The following is a 12256-nucleotide window of genomic DNA, read 5'->3' on the forward strand; positions in this document are numbered from 1 at the left end:
GGTGGATAGGAGTCTCGTTCGCAATTATGGCACGTCTAGCAAGTTATGCATGTGTATGTCACGTGTCCAAAAAGAGTCTATACTGGCGACAGACAGACGTTACCTCTGTTCATTCGTTAATGAATCATTATGACTTTTCGGATTTTCAAATGCCTTTTGTTTAATTCTAATTACGAGTATACATTGTACATAACAAAAAAAGCAATCTGATAAATACGTATTCTCCCAACTTTTTTGGGGCATCAGAATGTGAAAAATTAGAATAAGAGAGAACACAATATAGTCATTACCATTTCCAAGATTATAAGTGTTAACTTTTTTTACTGCTATCATATTCCTCTTGTATTATCGATATACATGTATACAAAATTGTATTATTCTAAGAATGCAAACATATATTTTGGGATTGGCATTTTCAAATAGTATGCGAGACACTTCCAGAACCTTTGTATAATCTTACACCACGTATACAACATTACACGCAGCTTGTTTAAGTACATCCACAAAGAATGGGCTTCCTCAAGCATTGAATATTCAAGTACAGATCTAACCTGAATTGTTTCCCTAAAGCCATTCAGGAATCACCGAACGAAAAAAGGGTGCCGAGGCTTAATTTAAGTTTGACTTTGATCATTTGAGGTAACAGCCAAGTGTTAAACAAATTTGAATATTGTATTACGGACAGTGGTTTTTAAGAAATCGGAAATGCATATGAATATGCTTGCGTGTAAGTAATATACACAATAAATAATTCGTTTTATAGATTGACACCATTAGTATAACTGTTATCTGTTCCAGTAATAACCAGCTTCAATTATCATCGTTTTTATACTTGAGCGTCTTGTATGGTAACAATAGAAACACTCGATGAGAATTTACTCCTATAAATAGTTTCGATTGGTCCTATATAGACTGGGGAGCTCTATAGTAAAATAATTAGATTAAGCGTTTGTTTGACATTCAACCTCAGATTCTAAGCTAGACTATTTTCAATGGTCGCATTTTATTTAAACAATAGTGAACACAACTTGCTATTGGTTTGATTTTTGAAACCAAGTGGACAGACAGTGATAGAAGTATTGCGTTCAACATTAGCACAATTCTTATGTTATACTTGACGTCCTTTTATATATATGCCATTGGTTCTATTTTGTTGGTCTTATTAACTTTGAAATACTTTCTTTAAGAAAATTTCTATATAAGTGTGAAACATGTCTGTACTTATTCGCAAAACTGCAGGAACTTGTCTCTGAGGTATATATATATATAATATATATTTTCCAGACACAAGTACCATTATGTAAAACGCTACGTTTCAAAATATATTTTTTTCGTGTTAGTTGTATCAATTTGTCAACCATTATGGATAACGGTTTTGAGCATAAGAAATCTTTCCCATAATATTTACTTATTATTTTGCTGCAATATTGTTTTTGTCTTTTCTACCACTAATGCTATTTTTTATTTAACCGTAAGACATTTTAGTGTAAAAGGTTAAAGACATGCTTTGTTGTGACATGCACATGCTTTACATTTTACAGATATGAATATTATATCGGTTGGATCAGAAACATGCATATATTGGCATTGCTATAATTGAAAATCCTAGGATCAAAGTATGATATCATAATGACGAAATAAAAGTCAGCAAATTATTTAAAATTATTTATGAATAGGATTATAATGACTATATTTTCGTCCTTCGAATTTGATTTTGGGGCCTAACTTAACCCTGTTTCTCCTGGTCCTTTTAAATTATAATCAATCTCTCGGACCAATGTAAATAATAATTTGTTTTATGGAGAACCGTAATTGATTGGTTAGCGCATCGGACTACTTACACAAAGGTTCTTGGTTCGATCCCCCATTCCGCGGAAAAAATTTCAGGGCTGAATTTTCGGTTCTCCCTTGGCACCATTTGCGAGTATGGTCTTGCGATACGATAATAGTTCATCGGAAGGAGACGGTTATGGCTGGCTAGTGTTAAGAGAGAGACATATCTCTAGCACGTAAAACACATCCTTGTAGATTTCGAAAAAAGAGCAGGGTAATGCCGCTTCAAGGCAGGACTCGCACCCGCAAAGTGGAAAAGGATTAAGATAAGTTGCAATAACTTGTTTCCTTAACTACTATAAATAAATATGTGTAAACTTTTCTTTCAGTGCAAAAGACAAAAGTTCTTTGCTTATAACTACCCTATTTTATGACGTCAATTTTATACATTGTATAATGGATTGAAATGTCTTCAACCACGTTTCTGAAGTACACACACTCTGTTCGACTTATTGTAATGGCGATCAATGTTACATCAAACTGATTTTAAAGTCAATTGTTTGGTACATTCAGTTAATTGTTCCAACTTCCGTTTGCCGTAGATTAATTTATGCTGATTTCACTACAGATTCCAAGACTTGTCGTAAAGAATAGCTATACAGACTGAGAAGCTAATAACATTTCATACATGCTATGTTGCTATGGGTTAAACAAGGTAAGTCAAGTATATTTTCTAAGAAATTCAAAACATAATTTTTTCATTTATCGTTACTTTCATTTTATACGATTATAATGGTTAAAACTTTCAACAAATGGGTATTCCATAAATACTTTTTGTATTTTTGTACAGGGAGGGGTCACGGGAAACAATAGTTCAATATAGTATACTTCCAAAACAGTTTTTGCCAAAAGTACTTACGTGTTCACTTAATGAAAGATGGAGATCTTCCTGAAAACAGATAAGAGTTCTGACTGCGTTTAGAAATGTCTACGGAAGTAAGAGATTCAACTAAATTAAACCCCTTCTGTAGACCAGGAAAACATGATGTATTTAGCAATAATCTTAATTACTTGTCCCATATTAGGAATCCCATCAGTGGTTGTCTCTATAATGTTTTTTGTTTTTGTTTTTTTTAGAAAATTTAGAGAGTTTGGTGCTGATGGTCTAGTCATTATTTTTTATATGTTTGACTGTTTCACTTTTAGTAAACTGTAGACAATTTTAACAGCTTGGTGCATTGAATATACTTCTCTCTGTTGTTAAAGATAGTATTTCCCTGTAGTTGTCGTATAGTTATTTGTATTGTTGCGTTTCTGTCCATGCATTGGTATTCTGTCTCCACAACTCCATTTATTTCTATTTACTGTTAATGATATTCGTCAGTGACTGTGATCGATATGAAATAAATAAAATGTGTACATTAAATCATTAAATTTTTAAATAAAAATTCTCCAACCTGCATTCATTGGTTGGCACAAAACATGATGAATGGTTTCTATCCATGGAACTAAATGTTTAATTAACATATATTTGAATTAAGCCAATTAATACTTAGGCATTGGAAGTTTGTGTATATTTTTGGTTTATAAGAAATGTACATATGGTTAAAGACATACTTTAAATTTTAGATAAACAAGGATTAAGCGTTTGTAAAGTTCTATGGATCTCGGAATTCATATCAGGCACGATCTATGTACAATATGTTAAAGTACATATCAATATGTCTTTCGTGATAAAGAGTGCACTGTAAAATGAGGAAAGGAACAATATTAAGGTTATATGTACGTAGGAGGCTTGTTCACATACAATAAAGAGATAGAAAAAGAAAGAAAGTCAGAGAAAAAAAACACCAACCAGCACACAAATACACAAAACACGCCAATAACTTATTCACAGATTAACGTTTTGAATTCCTTTCTTATATGTAAAACTGACGCCTTAAGAAACGAATACGAATCATCAAATAGTGAAACATGCACATCATGAGATAAAGAAAAAAACAAAAAATAATAAACAAAAAACGTTCCATAGCTTTATATAGGAAAGGGACATGTATAGGGTTTTTTCGTCCTCTATCGACATGTGCTTTGGCTGTATAGCCATTCAAGATCGTTACACACTTCCATCAAACGGGCATCATAATTACAAAAGAGCTTTTGAATATTAACGTAAATTGAAAAGAAAACAATTATTGAGTGGGATTTTTTTTTCAAATAACAACTGAAAAAGAAACGTATAATAGGTTGTAGAATTGAGACAGAACGTAAGAATCAACCATTAACGATTTAATTACTCAAGAAGCAATGCATGCAGCAGATGATGATTGCTCAATTTTTAGAAAAAGGAGAAACAGAAATTTCTGAGGAACATGCAACGTTCAAACAATCAAAACTTAAAAAGCTGCGTAAGCTCATTAGAATCATCAATATAAAAATGGATTCTCTCTGATAAAATGTAAGCCTTCAAACCTATGCATTCTTTTCTTCTCTGTTTGCTGTTACCTCACCATGTTTCTTATAATATTATTTATATTCATGTCTATGTGTTTCTGTATACAATTGAATCAACATAGGTTCTTCAGAATAAAATATCTATATATAAACACTTATACCTTTCGATTTCCACAAATAAGTTAAGATATGAAGCGATGGTGGACATAATTGCACTATTCGTGTAGTCTGTAATAAGGAATTCTCTTTGTAAAGGTTCTTTTCATTATTTTCTAGAAGCTGCTGTTTGAGATCTACCTCTTACTAATAATGGTTGGAATTATTAATTTCATGATCTTTGCATGGATTAAAGAAGTTATATAAGATATTTATTTGTCTACTCATTGTCATAGAAGATGATAAGTCAGTAATTTAAATTTATCGACAATTGCAATAACTCCCACGAAAACAAAAACCTTTTAATTTAATACGGTATAATTATTATTCTCTTAAGACTATACGAGTTATATTTCCGGATTGCGTATCTAGATTTCTATAAGCGACCAAAGTAGAATCTGAAGTACCTCCATGGTTGATAGTATCACGCTCTGTTTGATTGTTAAATTATAAAGCGATCAATATTACACCAAAAGCTGCTTTAAAATCATCTCTTGATGCAATTCAGTAATTGCCTTTCTTCCGCTGTCGCAGATTTCACACCTGATTCAAACAAAATAATGATATGGTGATTGTACATAAAGATTATAATTTGCCTGTCACTTCACTGACATAACTGAGTCTGGGGGTTTATTCGTGAGTTTTTAGAAGGTAGGGAAGTAATAAATTAGAGAAAACTTTAACATAAATCTTTTTTTTTTGTGATAAATGTAACTATGCACGTATTTTATCGAAATCTAATGTTGTATATTTCCAACCTTACTTTTCAGAAAAAAAATTGTGATAGTTATACTATAACCAGTTAGTAAATTATACAATAAACATTAAAACATGAGTCAAACTGACTAGCTCTTATGAAGTACATCATTGCCAGTTCAAAATAATTCAATAAATAACTCTACATTAGTTCAAACATTTCACGAAAAAAAATATATACTATAAACAAAATAGAAATTCAACAAACATAAAAGAATTTTCTCTCACTCAAATGAGGGTATCGGTTTGTATAATTAAACCAATTCACATTTGTGTATATTTTGAAAATCAAAAGTGCCATATGCATAGAGTCTTTAAAATTTACGAACTTTTGTCTAATTTAATTTCTTATCAAACTGTATGTGTGTTTCAAAGTTTGTTAGTAAGAAAAGATACATTTTATCAAAACAAATCTGACTTAAATTTATGAGCTTTGACATTTGTAACCTTAGAATTGAAAATAAATCGGGGATATCCATAGAAGATTAGGAAAGACTGTCATTTCTTTATATATTGATTCACCGTAACTAAACAGTACACTGGTTTTAAATCAAATTTATTGAAATGTGACCATATGTTTCAATTTATATGTAAGTAAGACATTTGTTTTTCTATATCATACCATCAGTGTTAAAAGGGGTAAGTAATCTTATATTTTACAGTTTGTTTCATTTAATTGTTGAAAAAAAAAATTTAATCTATTAATTTTCATGGCAGTCAATTTGACTATGTTTTTTTTATTACACAATGAGACATTTTTAATGAAATTAGAAAGCCTCTGTTTCTTCTATCCCGCCACACTTCCTTTTCATATAACTTTTATTTTTTGTGTTAGGCATTTCGTATCACACATTTGAAAGATATTATACAATCTGTATTTATGCTATAGGTCTTTAGAATAGAAATTTCGATAAAGTGCATGTCCAAACATTTGATTTACAGTTTTGGAAAATAAGAATGTAACATGAACCTTTTATTTTTTAAGTTTTGTTTTCAAAGAGAAATTATAGTCGTTTATAAACCTAAATTGTATAGAAACTAAACATGTACTGTCTGCCATACACGATACTAACGAGAAACGGAAATTCTGAACTTGTAAGCAAAGACAGTTCTATGTTGGAATCTTAACCAAAAATAAAGAACTCGATTTTTTTTTTATTGTACTGGATATCAAACCTTTAATCAAAGTTTTATTGCTGAATCTTCTCGACACAATCTCTTCCCAAACTAAAATATATCAATTGAGTGTTGTCAGCTACTGAATCCGAGCTTTAGAGTTACTTTTGAAACTACCAACTTCAAGGCGTTGCGAATAAATTTAGATGTGGAAAAAAAAGATTAGTCAGAGTGCATATACATTCTATCTCTATTTCTTCCTGCTTTGACTTTTCTTCCGTTTGCATATACACTTTGCGCCTGTCCCAAGTCAGGAGCCTCTGGCCTTTGTTAGTCTTGTATTATTTTAATTTTAGTTTCTTGTGTACACTTTGGAAATTAGTATGGCGTTCATTATCACTGAACTAGTATATATTTGTTTAGGGGCCAGCTGAAGGACGCCTCCGGGTGCGGGAATTTCTCGTTACATTGAAGACCTGTTGGTGACCTTCTGCTGTTGTTTTTTTATTTGGTCGGGTTGTTGTCTCTTTGACACATTCCCCATTTCCATTCTCAATTTTACACTTTGTATATATAAGTATTCCCCATTCTAAACTTATATGCTAATTGATAGAATAAGTCCATCTTATTTCATTAAAAGAATAGCACATATATATCTTTGTTTAGCAAGGAATAAATCATACATTCTAAAAACAAATCAAACAAATAGCTCTTTTAAAATGACATCATCAAGATGCAGATTTTTCTTTTGGCAATATTTTTATTTACATTTCTCAACTCCTTGACAAAGCACATTTTCCCGTTTTGTTTATTTGAGGCAAATCTATACAAGAATTTCGCAGGAAGAGTGAAAGTAATGAAAAGAAGTCAACAGTATCCATATAGCAACTATTATTCATTTTAAAGTTTGTAATGGAGTGAACAGTATGCAGTATTTAATTTAGTATGCTGCCAAAAAAGGTCTCAAAATCCATGTTCTCGGAAATGCGCGATACATATAACTTTAATCTATCTAGACCAAGTGTTGCTTTAAAAACTTTTCCAATGCACAAGTTTGTCTGAACTCAGAGAAAAGTTTGTTGTTTGACCTGGCGGTGTGCATTGGAATAAATAAGGTCGAAAGGATTGAATGGAGCTACTCTTTGCCGGTTTTAACGAGATTGTCAAAGTTCTATAGGTTATGAAAGTTCCAGAGTTTTTACTTTAAGGGAATTCCGTTTCAAAATAAAAGTATTGTTCTCATATTTAGGGTATTGAGTTTCATATTTAATGTAATGCATGATTTTTTTTATTTGGATGTTCTTAGTGACATGTATATGTACTATGGCCAGGTAAATATCAGGATATAGTTCCTTGATAGATTTTAGGGCCAGGTATAGGGTTATCTCGGATTGATTTAAGGGCAAGGGTCAGGTTTATGATGTCTGATCTGCCTGAACACAAATTATGTGTATGTAAAATTCTCATTCATATCTTGTTTTAAGATTTTTCACTTTTTATAGACAAAAAATACTGAACGATATAATATAAAAAAGAAGATGTGATATAATTGCTAATTGGACAACTGCCCACAAGAGATCAAAATGACACATACATTAGCAACTATGGGTCACCGTACGGCCTTCAACAATGAGCAAATCCCATACCGCATAGTCAGCATTAAAAGCCCCGAAATGACAATTTAAAACAATGCAAACGAGAAAACCAATGTATAAGTATATTCATAAAAAGTACTAGGATCAATAAACAAACCGAGTTTGTGAAGCAAACTATTGCAAGGATTTGAGATCTAATGTGTATTCCTTTAAAACAAAAACGAAATGAACATCATCTATTGACAAAGAATAAGTATTTATACAGAATACTATAAAGAGAACAATCAACGTTCTGTAAAAGTCTCCTTTTCAATTTTAAACAAAGCTTCCTACAATCTTACCGTCCTAAACTGCAATATACATTTCTGTACTTTATGGAAGATTGCTGACATACAGATTATAATGCTGACGTAGCTTTTCTAATGGGAACAAACTGTGCTCCACTTCTTTCGTTTTTTATCTGTATGAGGCATTTTGACAACTAGCAGGGTTTGTAAGAACAATTATAAGCATTATCTAATCTCTGGATGCTTTCAACTATACAAATATGAGGTATTTCAATAAGTAACTAAACATTTGATGTCTTTTACTCCATTGAAATTACAATAATGGAAATGCTCCACGGTTCAGCCATGATCGGTTTAAAGCATTGCTTTACACTGAAGAGATGACTCAACTTTTGTCGAAGTGAAGTTTTTACGAAGCAACATTCCAGTAGCTACCAATTGATTCATTTAAGGCTTTGGTAGGCTGGTATTTGTGTCCTTTGTCGGCCATTGAGAATTAATAAAAAAATGTTAAATGGTGCTAACAGCTTGTCATATTTTTTTTTAACTGTTATTCTTTGAAAGAAAACATATTATTGAGACGTACATTTGTAGGAAATCAAATAATAATCTATCAGCAATATAAACTCATAAGTAGAAAAAGAACAGGCAAACAACAGAAAGGAGACATAAAAAATAAACAAAATAGTCGACAAAACATATCACAGAAAACGAAAGATTAAGGAAATACAAAACCAGCATACAATGGGGTAGAGTTTTCTCATGTCAACTTTACACTAAATCCGTTTGCGGTCCACTAATCGATATTTTATAGTCTGTGAAACTTCTTTTATTTACAAGTTGAAATTGGGCTATTAACTAGCTTTTAACATTTGTTGTTCCTCTATTATCAGTATTTTTTGTCTACAGTCTTTTTGTTTATAGTTGTTCTTTGTTTTATCTTTCTGTAAGGCATATCGTTTGATTATTGTTATAAAACGGTCGGTAAACAGTAAAAATAGATAGAATGAAATTCAAAACAGTGTGGCTGTGGCCATTGATTGACACATTAAATTCATCCAATGACTAGGACAATTTAGGTGAACGTTTGTATGTAACGACAACTGCTCACTATGCACTTTTAAAAGACTCTTAAACTATGGGGTCACCAAAGGTTCTCAACACCTAAATAAAGTAATTCGAAAAATTAATCAGAAATAACACGATGTTTTGATATATATCAATATTATAAATCAAAACATAAAGATTATTCCTGATTAATTTTTCGAATTATTTTATAATTAAAGGCGTTTAGAAACCTTAAATGTCTATTGTAGGTACGTCGTGAACAGTGGTCGTTACAGACAAACGTTCACGTAAATTGTCCCAGTCAATTGATGAATTTAATCTGTCAATCAATTGCCACAGCCACACTGGTTCATTCTAATGTTATTCTTTATTGATATATACAATTGTGGGTCAATGTAAAAAAAAATGTCAACTTTTTTGTATGAGGCTGAGAAACTGAGGAAGGATGAGGTTCTACCGAGCCCTTCCCCAGTTTTGCGCCGAGCACATATTTTTCTGACATTTACCTTATATTGTTTTTTATACTGCAACTAAAAAAAATAATTGATAGATATTTATTTAAATGGTAACACAAATTTCAAACTTATTTTCATCCCTTAATGAACCCCTGGCTGTGAAAAAAGTGTTCCATGATGAAATTGACATTGCACAAAATATAGCTGACAAAGCGTTACTATATTTAGGAAATTAACACAACAAGCTGCAGTATATTTTTTTTTAGTAGGTTTTTCTATATGAATGGGATTTTGAATATATAGCATATTCACCCGCTGAAAAAAGTATATTCATTGCGGAAAACGCGCGTGCTTAAATTGCGGGTTTAATTTTGATAAAAAACGTTTGATGTACAAGTGGTTTTGGTAAATATTTTCCATCAAATACATTTCTCTCGGAATATGGAATAAAACAACTACAGTCTTTTGTTTCGGTAAATATGTTGTTTTGAAAAACTACTTATTTACTTCATTAAAAGACAGTAATTGTGTATTATTGAAATCACGTAATATTTGAGCCTTTAGTTGAAAAAATTTATTAAAAGGCTAATTGCGGTATAGAATAAAGCTGTCAACCATACTATTACAGCATTTCTTTTAAAGAGACAGAGTTAAAAAGGGCTTTTCCAACAAATCTGATACTCTAAAAACTAATCATGCGATATTTTTAAAAGCTCCTATGACGTCTTTTAAGTCATTGAATATTAATAAAATCATGTTTGGACTTTTCGGTATGTACTTATGCCTTCTTTAAGAACATTCCATATGTTCAACTGTCTGAGGTCTCTCTGGCACACAATGAATGCACGTAATAGGATTTTAATTCCAGAGACAATATTTAAAAAACAATGTTTTGAAGTCCACGGTCAGTTATGTCAAATGTCCTTGATTCTTCCGTCAATAAAATTATTTCTGTAAGGTATTAATGTTTCGCGTAATAAATGACTCAGGAATCATGGACATTTCCTTTTCGACAATCTAGATTTTGGACATTCACGAGCTCGCGGTGGGCATGTGTTACCTTTCGTAATTTACAGATCTAACATTGTTGGGTTGATGTTTAGACGAGTTGTATATACATTATGTACACAGCCATGTATCACCATCATTGATGGCGATCCGATGGATACATCTGTTGTAGGGTTGTCACTGACTCAGACGTACTTATGTATATATATATGTCGTGTGGTCTAGCAGGACGGCTGCAGTGCAGACGATTTGGTGTCACGATATCACAGTAGCATGGGTTCGAATCCCGGCGAGGGAAGAACCAAAAATTTGCGAAAGCAAATTTACAGATCTAACATTGTTGGGTTGATGTTTAGACGAGTTGTATATACTTTATGTACACAGCCATGTATCACCATCATTGATGGCGATCCGATGGATACATCTGTTGTAGGGTTGTCACTGACTCAGACGTACTTATGAATATAATTATTTTCTGTGACTGTATCTTACATTAATTTGTAGGATCCTTTACTATAGATAATTTAGCTGATCTGTAAAAATAACATCTTCATGCCTTATATATCATGTACTGTAGTACGCCGCTAGATTAAAACTGACGTGGAAAGGTAACACATGGCCAGCGAAAGCTCTTTTTTTGAGAGCCCAGGTGGTCGTGTGGTCTAGCGGGACGGCTGCAGTGCAGGCGATTTGGTGTCACGATATCACAGTAGCATGGGTTCGAATCCCGGCGAGGGAAGAACCAAAAATTTGCGAAAGCAAATTTACAGATCTAACATTGTTGGGTTGATGTTTAGACGAGTTATATATATATATATATATATATATCTTTTCACTGTTTGATAGAATTAATACAAATAAGACTAGTATATCATACAAGACAAGAAAGTATTTTAATCACATAAGAATCTTTAAATGCTAAGAAAATAAAACGCTATTATAGATTAGTGCTGAAATGTATAATATCTCGTTTTTTATATAGATTAGACCGTTGTTTTTCACGTTTGAATGGTTTTACACGAGTAATTTTTGGGGCCCTTCATCATGGTTATAGCTTGCTGTGCCGTGTGAGCCAAGTGTCCATGTTGAAGACCGTACTTTGGCATATAATGGTTTACTTTTATAAATTGTGGCTCCGGGGAGTCATGGAGAGTTGTCTCATTGGCACTAAAACCACATTGTATATCTATTGAACATTACAGATAGAATTTACATAGTTAAGCCTCGGTCACACCTTAAGGAAAGCCAGTACTGGCTACAGACTGGGTATCATCGGCAATTGATGTTTCACGAGTAAAGTTACTTCTCTTTCCTTGTGCAAAACCTAAGATACCGATATGCGTGCGAATTAGACGTATGTTTTTGGAAAATACAATTCCCTATATGGGACCTGTAGATAACTGTAGTAGTTCCATATCATCTCCGGCCTAAATATCATTGTTAAGTTTCGGTTGCTTTATGTTTTCAATGAACTGAATTCTTTTCTTTGTTTCGTCGACGTCCTGACCCACAACATCAAAGCACGATACATTATTGGTTTTCTTTGTTGTTTTTAGATACATGATATATTTTTTTTCTGAATATCTATACA

At 32.2% G+C, this 12256-nt stretch overlaps 1 protein-coding gene across 5 annotated transcripts in view; it reads left to right on the forward strand.

Moving 5' to 3' along the window:
- Positions 1 to 2467: 2467 nt before the first annotated feature.
- LOC134714969 (myb-like protein W) overlaps positions 2468 to 12256 on the forward strand; it is a 29455-nt gene continuing 19666 nt past the window's right edge. For 2 of the 5 annotated variants that reach the window (XM_063576730.1, XM_063576739.1), the window contains exon 1: positions 5690 to 5775. The gene's annotated coding sequence lies outside the window, so the exon portion shown is untranslated. Of the gene's footprint in view, positions 2489 to 5615; positions 5776 to 12256 lie in introns of those variants that run through there. The other 3 variants (XM_063576741.1, XM_063576735.1, XM_063576734.1) reach the window with 3 other exon arrangements.

The sequence above is a fragment of the Mytilus trossulus genome, chromosome 4 (assembly GCF_036588685.1).
Source record: "Mytilus trossulus isolate FHL-02 chromosome 4, PNRI_Mtr1.1.1.hap1, whole genome shotgun sequence".
Taxonomy (NCBI): domain Eukaryota; kingdom Metazoa; phylum Mollusca; class Bivalvia; order Mytilida; family Mytilidae; genus Mytilus; species Mytilus trossulus.